Here is a 13,681-nt window from a genome sequence, read left to right as displayed (position 1 = left end):
AAGTAGACAACTAAATGATAACTTACTACGAATGATAAACACTAGTACTTTATGAAGAAATTGAATTTTGTTTTTGTTGTTTTCTTGTATTTAAATACTTTTCACGATGATTTAACTTGTATTTGATTTTAAAATATCTATTAGTAATTTTTCTTAAAACGACAGTGCCCAAATCACCTTGCTATTTCACCATTTATTTATTTATTTATTACCTTCCACCAATAGGTATTTTGACAGGTAACGATGCTCACTAAAACCAACTAATTATTCCAAAATACAAATCATTTTAACTTATTTATGTAAACATAAACTTAAATTGACATTTCCCACAATATCCCTCCTAGTCTTTTACTCTGTTGACCATTGAGTTTGTTCGTTTATGGAATTATTACACTATTAGTTATTTTTATTTTTAAAATTTAGCCAATATGCAGTTTATAATCGATGTATCATTAATTGCATAATTTGTGTGTGATTAGTATTATTATATCTTGGTATACACGGAGTATATACTACCGATAGTTACATACAATTACAGCTAAGCGGGTGAAATATTTTTAGCTGATTGACTAAAAATGTTAAGATCATCCCTTTGCTTAGCTTGTAACCGCGATATCAATTTTTTTATTGAATAATTAACTTATAATTACGTGAATATATTTCTCCACCTTAATTTTCAAATCCAAATGATATCCTCTACAAACATGAACAGTGATTTTCACTAGTGGTACAAAAAGTTTCACTTACCCAAAGAATTGGCGACAACGCATTATTTTTTTTGGTTCTTGATACCAATTCCCAAAAATGGCACACAAATTTAACTGTTTTTTCTATGTATTTAAGGGATAATTCCTTCTTGGGAGAGTCACATATTTGCTTTGAGCCCCTAAATGTCACACATATATGCTACTCCTTTGGAATGTAATGCCTAATTCCCTAAGTTCTAAGGCACTTTATTTTTTGGGGTGTGTGTGGGGTGGGTGCGTGGGGCGTGAGGGTGTGTGGGGGGGGGGGGGGCGGGGGTGTTGTAGCCAAAAAATTGATTATAATTTATATGTATTTGCACTTTATTCCATTGGTCTTTTGTGGTCCAATTTTCTCTTTGTTGTGTCCCAGTAAGGGTATGATGATATTTTTTCCCCTTTCAAGACTCTTGATTTTGCCTTTGTGGCTAACATTCTTGTTTTTACATGTTATGTGCATTACCCCATAAAACCCTAGAATATAGAGTGGGGGATTTGGACAGGTGGTACAACTGCTAGTAAAAAAATTGTCCTAATTTTTTTTATTAATAAAAAATAGTTTTATCTTTTCCCTTTATCTCTTTTGGACTCTTTGTTTGTTCTTTTGCTAAAAAACAATTAGATTTTATTGAATATTTAGATTAAAACTTTATCTCTTTTTTTCTTAATATTAATTAGGGGTTTAAGTTATATATAATGTCAGTGTAGAAAATTTTTACATAATCAGCTTACCTTTACTTAGCAGGTAACCTATAGACAATGGCGGAGGTAGAAGTCCAAATGCGAATTCGGCCGAACCTAATAGCTTTTGTTCAAATGATCTAGTGTATTCAATTAATATGTACACATATTAAATTTAAAACCTACTTATTAACCCTTGAAGTCGTCTAAGTAAATCCAAAATCATCCAATTGAAATACTGGCTATGCAATTGCTATGCATATTTTGTACGTCACCTGATAGTGAAAACATTCTTTACAATAATAATAATAATAATAATAATCTCAAAGTTAATGTGATAAGGTGGTATATTTCATTCTTAAGATTGTGCTTCATTTTATATATTGTTTGACAGAAGGTATAAATTTATCACAGAATAAATTATCGTCTACCAAATATGGTATAAAATTAATATCAAAACTAATTCTAAAATATTCCAGCTTATACCATGTAACAAATAACCTCTAATGGTATAGTAGTCACTTACATGGTACTAGTACTTAACTATTTATATCCATGAAAAAAAATAAACAAAACAAACTTTTTCGGGTTTTGTGAGCTATTCATGCTTCTATTCCATCATATCATACCTCTATCCTTCAATAATTATGAAGTATTGCATCTGATTGAGTAACTCCACTTTTTCACATGGTTTGAGGATTAGCTAGTCTATCTTGGATTTTCCCCTAAAACATCACTCTAACCATTGGTTAAAAATAATACCATTTTATTTTATGGTCCCACTTGATCAATGACAAGGATTGTTTATGACGATACCTCCAAGTGACCACCAATTGTCGCATTTGAACCGATAGAATTTCTTCGCACTTAATTAGAGGTCTCAAGTTCATCATCATCATTACAAAATGAAAATTTCTGACAGATTGATGTCAGTTGAAAATTTATCGAAATTTGATTCGTCGATAATGTTTTTGATGAATTTCAGACCGATTTCATTAGAAACACCTGGCAAAAAATTCCTATTCTTTTCAATAGTGTTTGGTAATGGGAAAATATCTGTAGGAAGTGGTTCCCCTTTGATTAGCTTTGCGTGGTGCGAATTCAAATTATCGAATCCCATAGCGAGTGCCCAACCAGCGAAAAATAGAGAGAATTCCTTCAAGTTGGGTTGGGGTTGGGGTGCGGGTTGATGGCATGAAAAGATGGATCAATAGTTGGAAGCACATGAGTTAGTGTTAACTTTTTATATTTGTTACTATTGTACTTTATTGTTTATACAAGAAGCTGACTGTAGTTTTAGTTTTTTTTGTGGGGAAATGGGTAAAAGATTCCTATATACAAAGATATGAACTCTATCAAATATGAATGTGTGTCCTTTATGTCCCATTTTTTTTTTTTTTTTTTTTTTTTGAAATTTGAAATAATTGCTCCATAAAGAACTTTTGTTTCTATATCTCACATGCTCTATATTTGGCCCTCTATATGCACCAAGGCAGTACATTTTCTAACTAATGACCAGTTCTCAGTAGGATGAGCATCCCGGGGTGCTAATACCACCAACTAAGAAACAACCACTAAATAGAAACTGTATGCCCATGTGTACTCAAGAGGTCTGTTGTGTTCCATGTGCTCAATCATTAGGAGCAGTAATTCCACTTCATGTCATTTGTCAAAAGTGCCTCCAACCAGTTGCAATTTATGCTGGTAAAACTTCTCAACATCCTGATTACACTGTGTTTCGCTGCTTGTTGGTATTCCTTCAGTGTGGTTGTTCTGTGGTACCTGCTGAATTAAAATCCTCCATTTATGTTAGTTTGTGTACCTGCAACCATTAGCAAACAGTTAGTGTAAACCAAATCCTTCACATTCTCCTCCCAAAGGATTTGAGTGTGAGGACCTCATTTTCTCCCACCTTCCCCCTATATTCAGTCTCCTTAACATGATCTAATTCTTAGACAGGGCAGCTGTAATTTGTCACTGTTCACAATTCTTTTACAGTGGCTCTCCATGTCATGAAAGGAATTGAATTGTATGTCCCCTGTGTCCAAAGCTAAATTAGCTAAGTGATCTGCTAATTTGTTTCCTTCCCTATAAATATGCTCTATCACCACCACTTTTTCCTCACTTATTCTCCAAATTTCTTCCACCATAGTAATGATTTGCCAAGGAATTTCCCATGTCCTTTGAATAGAGTTCTTCAGCAAAAGTGAATCTGTCTCTATCCTTATTTGATCCCATTGACTGTCTTTTAAATACCTGAGAGCCTGTAAAATGGCTAGGGCCTCTGCCTCGGTGTTGGTGCTTTGAAGATCCTCTATTTCTCTGGCCTGTGCTTGTATCACATCTCCCCTTTCATCCCTTACACAAAAGGCCCATGAACTCCTACCTGGGTTTCCTCCTGAGGCTCCATCAGTATTGACTTTTATCCATCCAATATCTGGAGTTCTCCAAGTCACTGGTGTTACTCTTATCTTTGGAGAATATCTCTGTAATGCCTCAACAATCACACTCCAATTATATGGTGCATACCTAAAATTTCTCCTTCTCACCTTCATGAATTGAATCAAAGTATGCATCACCTGGTAAATGAGTTTTGTGATTGACACCTTCCCTTCATGTCTCATAGTGTTTCTCCTCTTCCAGAGTTCCCAAATAATAATAGCAGGGACAGCTTGGTTGATGCATTTGGCATGTAGTCTACTAGGCATATCCCACCCTCTGTTAATTATTTGGGTAACTTGCAAATTCTCAGTATTTATTCCCACTGGTCCACAAAAATACTTCCAGATGGCTTGAGCTGTTGGTGAGTGTAAAAAGACATGGGAGGTATCTTCCACTTTTGGATGTTGACAACAATAGCATCTGGAAGGGAATTGGTGTCCCCATTTCTTCAACTTATCATCCAGTGGTAGCTTGAACTTCCAAAATCTCCACATAAAAAAAGATATCTTTATTGGTAGTCCTTTGATCCACATCTGCTTATACAAATTACTGGGGTCTTTTCTTTGTCTGAGCAATTGAAATGCAGACCCAACTGTGAATTTCCCCCTCGAATCTAATTTCCAGAAAGCCTTATCTGCTTGGCCATTTTCATTTGGTGGATTAATGTGCTGCACAATATGGTCTGCTAGATCCTCAGGAAGGATTCTTCTTAGCAACTGTTCATCCCATTGCCCCACTTCTGCAGTTTCTTTTACAAGGATGATTGTGGGATCACACTCAAAATCTGGTGGAGTAATATGGTATAGGGCTCCCAGTCCTGTCCAATTATCAAACCAAAAATAAGAATTACCTTGTTGAAGCTTCCACCATATCTCATGTTCCATCTCATCTCGGTATTTAATCATCTTCTTCCACACATAAGTACCTGATCCGGTAGGGGCTATCACAGCATGAAACTTCTTTAAGTACTTATTACTCATGAAAGTTCTCCATAAGGATTGTTTGGTTCTCATGTTCCACCACAGTTTAGCAAAGAGGGCTTTAGATATATCTTGTAGGCTTCTAAACCCCATGCCACCTTCTTCTTGTGGGTGACATAAGGTTGTCCAAGTTGCCCAGTGCTTACTTGAATTTCCCACAGAGTTGCTCCAAAAGAACTTAGCAAACAATCTATGAATCTGAGCAAGTATAGCACTAGGAGGGTCACAAGCGGATAGTAGGTGTATAGGCATGCTCTGTAAAACATGTTTAATCAGTGTTGTCCTTCCTCCAATAGATAACAACTTACCAGTCCATGAGCTCAGTCTATTCTGAATCTTTTCTATTATCTCCTTGTAGTGAATGTTCCTTCTTCTCCCATAGTAGATTGGTACACCCAAATAAGTGAATGGAAAATCCTTTTTAGGAATCTGGGTGACAGAAAATACCAGCTCCTTAATGTTATGAGATGTCAAATGATGCATATAAACAGCACTTTTCTGCTTGTTGATCTTCTGACCACTCACCTTCTCATAATTACTCAAAGTCTTCATCACTAATCTCATAGACTGTTCATTAGCAGAGGTGAAAATGATAGTATCATCTGCATATGCCAAATGATTGACATATGGACTCCATTTTGGCATCCCATATTCCTTGTACTCATCCTCAGTATGCAGTGTATTGAGAGCCCTAGACAAACATTCTGCAGCCAAAATGAATAAAGTAGGGGACAATGGATCTCCTTGCTTTACTCCTCTAGATGATTTGAAGAATCCATGAGGTTGCCCATTAATCAGAATGGAATACCAATTATTTGAGATAACTCTAAACACCAGATCAATAGTAAATTCACCGAACCCCATTCTCCACAGGACTTTAGTTAGAAATAACCATGATACTCTGTCATAAGCCTTTTCCATGTCAAGCTTAATGACAACATTTGCAGGCTTTCCTCTAATCCTAATATCATGTACAATTTCCTGAGCCAACAGAATGTTTTCTACAATACTCCTGCCTTTAACAAATCCTGATTGCTGAGGTGAAATGATCTCAGGCAGCAGATATATCAGTCTTTCATGAATGATTCTTGAAATAACTTTGCTAGTGATGTTACTCAAGCTGATTGGCCTCATATCAGAAAATGTATTAATTTCTTTCTTCTTTGGTATCAAAACCAAATTGGTACAAGTTCCCATTTGAGGTCTTCACTTAACCTCTTTTTATCTTATGTACAATTTATCTTTTATTTATATGATTTCTTGAACCTCTGTTATCTAATGTACAGTTTATATTTTAACAGGTTTATTCTATTGAATTGTTGACTGATTTTTCCTGACAACAAAATGTTTTTGTGTCTTAAAATAATATCCATCATATAGTCTTTTCGATTTGTTGACTGAATTTGCTGACCACGTTATGTTTTTTTGTGTTTTAAATAATTTGTAAGATCTTCCTTTTCCTTTACACATCATTTTATTTAGTTGCAATTTGCAAATAATTGTCTTTAATTGCATTAGAAGTTTTAGTTAATCCACATAATAGGTATAATTATGACTTATGAGTTAGCCGATGCTCCTAGCAAGCAACCATAATATACCAACTATAATTATTATGTCTAAATCCAATTGTGATCCACTATATAAATTTCAACTCATTGTGTTATTTGAGAAAATAGTTTGTCAATTTTATCATGAAGTGAAAGAATTTGTTCACCCAAAATATTCATGTAAATACTGGCATAATTTTGTTGTTTCAGCATATTATTAATACGCTTGGCAGTAACTTGTAAATTATCATTTTCAAATAATTTTGAAAAAGCTGTAAAATAAAGAACTTTATCATCCTTTCCAATTTGAAAGGATTGTTGTGAAGGAAATATAGTATTAATAATCTCTCCATTAGTCAATCTATATTCACGTTCTAAAACAGAAATGTAATTTCCTACGTATTTAGCCATAAACCAAGGGACAAAAGATATAATCTTATTGACTTTGGAAAGATCTTTATAAAAGTCTTCTTGAAAAAATATTTTCTCAGCATCATTAAAATTTTCAAAAAAATCACTTTCTAAATGGTTCCTACCTGGGTTTGAAAAATTCTTCACTGATCTTTTTTCTTGCGGATGATCCCCAACTAAAATCAATTGTGTGGTCCTGATCCATTACATGGTTGGAAAATCCATGTCTGACTCGGTCAATTCCGTCTTGAATACCACTGACAATATTATCTTGATCAATTTTAAGACTACTGATTCTATTATTTTCAGTTTCTCTAATTTGAGAAGTGGAAGCTCTAGATGGAGACAGAATTTTAGGGAAAGTCCACTTACTAAGCAGATCTAATTGCTGAGGCATATCATATTCCTCTTTTTTACAATTTTTAATAGTATTTTTACTCCTAGTGATATTCATTAAGAAATGTGTGTTGAACTTATATCACCTATTACTACTCCTGTATCATGGCTCTGATACCATTTAATGGATGAGGACCACACAATTGATTTTAGTCGGGGATCACCCGCAAGAAAAAAGATTAGTGAAGAATTTTTGAAACCTAGATGGGAACCATTTAGAAAGTGGTTTTTTGAAAATTTTAATGATGACGAGAAAACATTTTTTCAAGAATACTTTTATAAAGATCTTTCAAAAGTCAACAAGATTATATTTTTTATCCCTTGGTTTATGACTAAATACGTAGGAAATTATATTTCTGTTTTAGAACCTGAATATAGATTGACTAATGGAGAGATTATTAATACTATATTTCCTCCACAACAATCTTTTCAAATTGGAAAGCATGATAAAGTTCTTTATTTTGCAGCTTTTTCAAAATTATTTGAAAATGATACTTTACAAGTTACTGCCAAGCATATTAATATGCTGAAACAACAAAATTATGCCAGTATTTACATGAATATTTTGGGTGAACAAATTCTTTCACTTCATGATAAAATTGACAAACTATTTTCTCAGATAGAGAAATTACATGATTCTACCCTTAATAAGGGAAAAAGTGGAAGTTGTTGCTACTCCAAGTATACAGCCTCCGCCTAAAATCAAAGATTTTAAATTAAAACCTTTTTCAGAATTAGCTCAAATGCTTGATGAGAAATTCAAAGGTTTACATATTCGTCCTTTAATAGCAGAGGATGATGAAAATTTTCCTAATACTGATTACAAGGTCAAAGTTGCAGCAGATATTAATAAAATTGATGAATATAATGCTAACAAACCTATGCAAAGGATGTACTACTATCCTAGACCTACTCCTCAAGATATCTTATTAGAAGAACATGAGCATGTTATTACCAATAGTTATAGTGGTAAAGAAATCTATGAATGGAACATAGATGATTATAATGAAAGATAGATTTATTGTACCATACATAGAATGTTGATGTATAGTACGATATGTAAGGCTAATAAGAATAATGAGCGAAATATCGCAGATATGATTATCGCTGATTTTACTGGTCAATTAAAAGAATGGCGGGATAATTATTTTTTGCTTGAATCCAAAGAGATCGTAGGATTTTCAAAATAACTTCATTCCATATGATTCTCAAGTTATCTTGTCCCCTTCTAATACCTTCACTCATCATAGTTTCACACCTACAAATAAGTGTATTTGGAGGTCAACAATCGACACAAGACACGACCAAACCATCTCAAGTGGCATTCTCTCATTTTATCCCTGAGCGTGCTACTTGAACCTTCTCATAAATGTGATTTTTTCTAATCTTCTATTTTGCACATCAATTTTATTATCTGAATATCTATGACACTCATCTTGTAGATCAACTTGACTTTAGTGGTTCAACATGTACTCTCATGTAACGTATGATTTTATAACCATTCTATAGAACTTAATTTTAGTAAGCATCCTTTTATCATATAATAATTGATAGAACTTTTCTATTTTCTACTTATCCTAAAACTCTTACTCTCTAATTTGCTTCTCATAGCTCAAGCTTTGGTTGACATCTCCGTTGGTTTCGTCAATAAGCACAATATATCAACAAATAGAATACCTCATGAAAACTCCTCTCACATTGTCTTGTTTTCATTTCTGTGAGGTTGCTCACATTATCGATCTCAAATTCAAATAAAAACAACGTGTTGCAATAGGCTGAAGTAAGCTGATTATAATTTAAAAAGTGGAAACAAAAGGGGGGAAAAGAAGAAGGGAAAAGGGAGTTGTATAAACATAGAAAGGTATCAGCATTGGTGTACAAATCCTGAAATTAGACACAAGTGGCCCACAGAATTATAAAGTCTCTTTTTTACTTGTAATAATTAGACATGAGTTATGAAAGTCAATTTGCTGGCTTTCTTTTACATGAAGGTCTAATGGGCAATGCAAAATGCCAGATTGATTTGAAGGAAAGAAACAAAATAATTGAGGATATACAGTATTATGAGTAGAAACATAATTAAAGAATTTTTAGTGCAATCTTGCCATTATGTTGGTTTTTCCTATTAGGACATTTAATCATTTTGTGGTATTTGTTTGATTATAACCTTAGAGTTGGCATCATAAGATGTTCCAAACTTGGCAACATTCATAATCTTCTTCAATTATGCAATACTATCATTGAATAACTTCCACAAGTATACAAGTTTTACAAAATCCCGAGGTCTACGTTTTAATTTGGTCTTTATATGAGTTAATGAAGGTAACTTTTGTAAATTCACATTTTGTTCCTGTTATTGTCATGATCCAAGTATGACCCAATAACTTGTAAAACGGCCGATTTATGCAAATGTAGCTTTTTAGGTGACTATTTTTCTTATTATTTAAAATTGTGCAAATATAATCAGTGAGAAGCTACTCTTTCGGACAATGTCAGACTTGAGTTTAATGTTTGCTCATATATTGCTCGCATGCAATAACTTATAAAATTTTAAATCGTGGTCTAACATTTTTTCATAAAAGCTTCAATTTCCTCAAAAGAAATCTGTATATCATGGTCTAAAAGGTCAATAAGTTGTAAGAGAAAGGGCAAGAGAAACAAAAAGATGGTATTTACTAAACATATATCCCATAAAGGGACAACAAACCAAAATATTTGGTGTAGCTAAGTCGTAAACTCTAAATTACCTTTTTAATATGGTACCAGCTTTGGATCCGATTAATTTGGATCCGTGCCATAAAATTTCACGTTGGGGGTAATGCACTCTTTATCAAAGGCGATTCAATTCTCAGGATTTGAACTCGAGGCGTCCTATTTAGGATGAAGAAATACTTACCACCCGTTGTTAACTTTTGATGGTCATACACTCATTACTGTTATATATAGAAAAACTTATAAAACTATATTCTCTATGAAAAATAATTGAAGAATTAATAAAAAAGTTCTCATCGATTTAGATACCCAAAGGCTCAACTTCTAGAACTCTATGGTGACAAGTGCGAAGTGATCAGGCTTCAAATTAAACTTTATCTCAGTAATTGACAGATATACATTCTTTTTTGATTGGGAGTAATTGCCAGATCTAAATCTCAAAGGAACTAATGATTATTCCCAAATAATAACGAAACCATTGGTTAATATTGACCTTTGTGGAAAGGCATCGATCTCAACTACTCCATAAAGTTATAAAGCTATCTTTTTTGTTTTAATAATTTGAATGTACAAATTAAGAGAGGAAAAACATTAAGAGGGGATGTATGGATTTTGTTACAACCTAAGATAAAAGATTCCGTACCATGTTTAAAAGTTTTTGACCTTACGTAACAAAAAAAGGTTAAAACCTTACAACTTCGCGGTATAAAACGCAGTTTAGCATAAAAAAGTGTGGATCCATATGTACTTCAACTATCAACGAATGCAACAATGATTGTGATCTAGTGATTAATAAAATAGATGAAAAGTTTTGAGATTATGATTCAAATGTCAATCGTGAGAAAGAAATATCATATGATTTCTTCTCATCTATCTAAACCTTGATGACAAGCTACCCGTTACCTGGACGTGTTATGGGAGGTACACAGCAAGTACCCGATAGAGACCGTGTGCGTGCAAACTGATAAGGATAACACATAGCCAAAAAAAAAAAGGGTCAAATAAAAAATTATTATTTGATTGATATTGGAGATCAGGGTTTAAATTCAGTTGCGATAAAAAAATTAGGTGATTTATTTTCATTTGTCTAAATAGCAGGTACCAGATAAAATAGCGAAATGCGCGCAAGCTATTACGGATAACACCGTTATAAAACAAAAAGATCAACCAATTATTAAATGGTTGATATTAGAGCCTAGGGTTCAAACTTGAGACAAAAAATATTAGATAATTTTTTCTGTAAGCTAAATTTAGATGGGCAGAGTTATCTATTGTCTGCGTTAGTAATAGATAGATACAAAGTATTTGATATAATAACTAGTCAATGTGTGTGCAAATTAGCCCGAATACTATCGTTATAAAAATGTAAATATTAGTGGAAATGTTCAGAGAGTGGGGAAGAGCGCACCATTTGGATTTCTATGTGTTTCATAGAAGTTAAAAGATATGACGGAAAGTCAGAACAACGGCTAAAGGCTTAAAGATCCACGGTATATTTTCAGTAGACAAAAAGCTTGACAATCTTGACTATTGTGATATCAAATATTCCAATTTATTATCTTCTAAATCCTCTTCAGATTTTGCAATCTTAATTCTATTTAATTTTGTGTTCTCCAAATTTCGGATAATATCAACTTATAACTGATTTCACACCACAAAGACTATATCATAAGCCTTTCACATCTAAGTGCAAGCAATCTTTTCTTATTCACTCAATGCTTTTAACTTCTTCCCAATATCACCGCGGGACAAAATGAGATTGGATAGAATTTTTTCGTTTTAATTAGTGATTTTGACTCGGAGGCGGATGCAGCACTATAATTTGGAGTTTAATTGAACTCCAAACTTTCGATGCGGGGTATAAATTTATGTATAAAAATTTACTAAAATTATAATAAATAGTAGATATGAATCCATAACTTTAAAAATATTATGGTTTAGTGCTAAAAATTTAAGAAGTTGAATCCGTAGAATTTAAATCCTAGACCCGCCTCTGATTTTGAGTATGAATTCTGAGAATAAAGAAATTTCTAATATGAAAAGCTTCCCATTTCAGTTCAAAAGAAATACCATCTGAAAGCCTTTATGGATTGCTGCTTCCAAACCTACGCCCCATGCGGTGTAAACATGGATTAAGTGAGCTGCTAGCAATTCTGACCGATAGTAGATGGTTAAACAAAAAAAAAAAAGAATCTTAACATTTTTAGTCAGTCGTCTAAAAATATTTCACCTCCTAGCCATAATAGGTTGTAGCCATTGTCGATGTATACTCAATGCATATAATGATTATACTGGCTTAAATTTGTAAAGATATGTAAATATTAGGATTACTTTCTGTTGTATCTTTGTTGGGCTGATGTGTAGTGTAAGAATGAAAAAAAAAAAATTAAAACTTTTGTCCGGGAAATGAACTATTACTAGTTTATATTCGAGCAATATTACCTCTCTATTTCACTGTCCTATAAGAAAATTACTGAATCGTAACATCTTTTTTAATTATTCTAGTTTTTGTCATACTATGAGTGTCATATTCTGTTAAATGACTAATCGGCTAATTATTATTACTTGTTAATTCTATGAACATAATTAAGCATGGGTAGCACTAAGTATTTTCTTTGATGTTCATGTCCAAATATGGGTCTTTTTTTGTGTGTGTGGAAAAAGATAATTTCCCCCCCTTCATTACTAGACATTGAGATCTAGAGCATCGACATTGGGCATAGTCTTTTTAGAACACAAAAAGAGTTTTTCTATGATCATCTCACCTTTTTCCACCGGATGCTGGTAGATAGGGTTACACAAGTTCATTAGTAGCTAAAAAGAAGATCTTCCTATATGGACAGAGACAAATCTTTGCATAATAACATTATTTGAAGAAAAATATTACTCTCGTCGCTTCAGTCTATGTGAAGATGTTTAACTAGACAAAGAAAAAAACATTAAGAAACAAAGAAAGAATTTTGAAACTTGTTATCTTAAAATATTTATAAAATAAAAAAAAAAAAAAAAAAGAGAATTTCGAACGGACATTTCCGCTGGAAATCCGCCGGAGATGTGGGATTTCTGCGGAAACGTTTCTGACTAACTAATTTCCTTCAAATGTATAATGAAAATTCATGTTTTTATGGTAGTCAAACTGCCATGATATTATGTGATTGTTATATCATATGTTATAAAGGATAAATTGAAAAGTTTACAAGTAAAATATTTCTTAATTTAGGAAACTGTCATTCCTTTGAAAAGGGCTAAAAAATGCAGTCACATAAAACGCCAGTGAAGGACTAAGTTTGATTTCTTACATGTCATATGAAAACCACATGAAACCATCACTCTCTCAATTTGTTATCATACTTGGAAAATCTAAAATCCTCTGTGTTTCAAAATTTTAAAAAATAACATTCCTTTTTTTAACTGATTAAAAAGAAAAAAAAATATTAAAAAGGAAAACATATCGCATAAATGCATAAATGAGAATGTGGAAGTAGGTTTCTTACATGCCATATGAAAATCACGTGAAACCATCACTCTCTCAATCTGTTATATACTTTGGAAAATCTGTAAATTTAGCCTCCACTCTATATATATGTTTGATGTGTATTAAAGGGTATTCCAAAATTTCTAAACCAATCTCATTGGCCCCCCCCCCCCCCCCCAAAAAAAAAGGAAGAATGATGAATCTTTGTAGTCTACATGCCGATTTGAAACCATGTGATGGAATCAACGTTTGGACATGCATTTCATCACATGATTAAATCCGAAATCATCCAAA

Source organism: Lycium barbarum, chromosome 6, assembly GCF_019175385.1.
Source record: "Lycium barbarum isolate Lr01 chromosome 6, ASM1917538v2, whole genome shotgun sequence".
Classification (NCBI taxonomy): Eukaryota; Viridiplantae; Streptophyta; class Magnoliopsida; order Solanales; family Solanaceae; genus Lycium; species Lycium barbarum.
The sequence above is the reverse complement of the archived record's forward strand: the minus strand, read 5'-3'. Positions refer to the sequence as shown.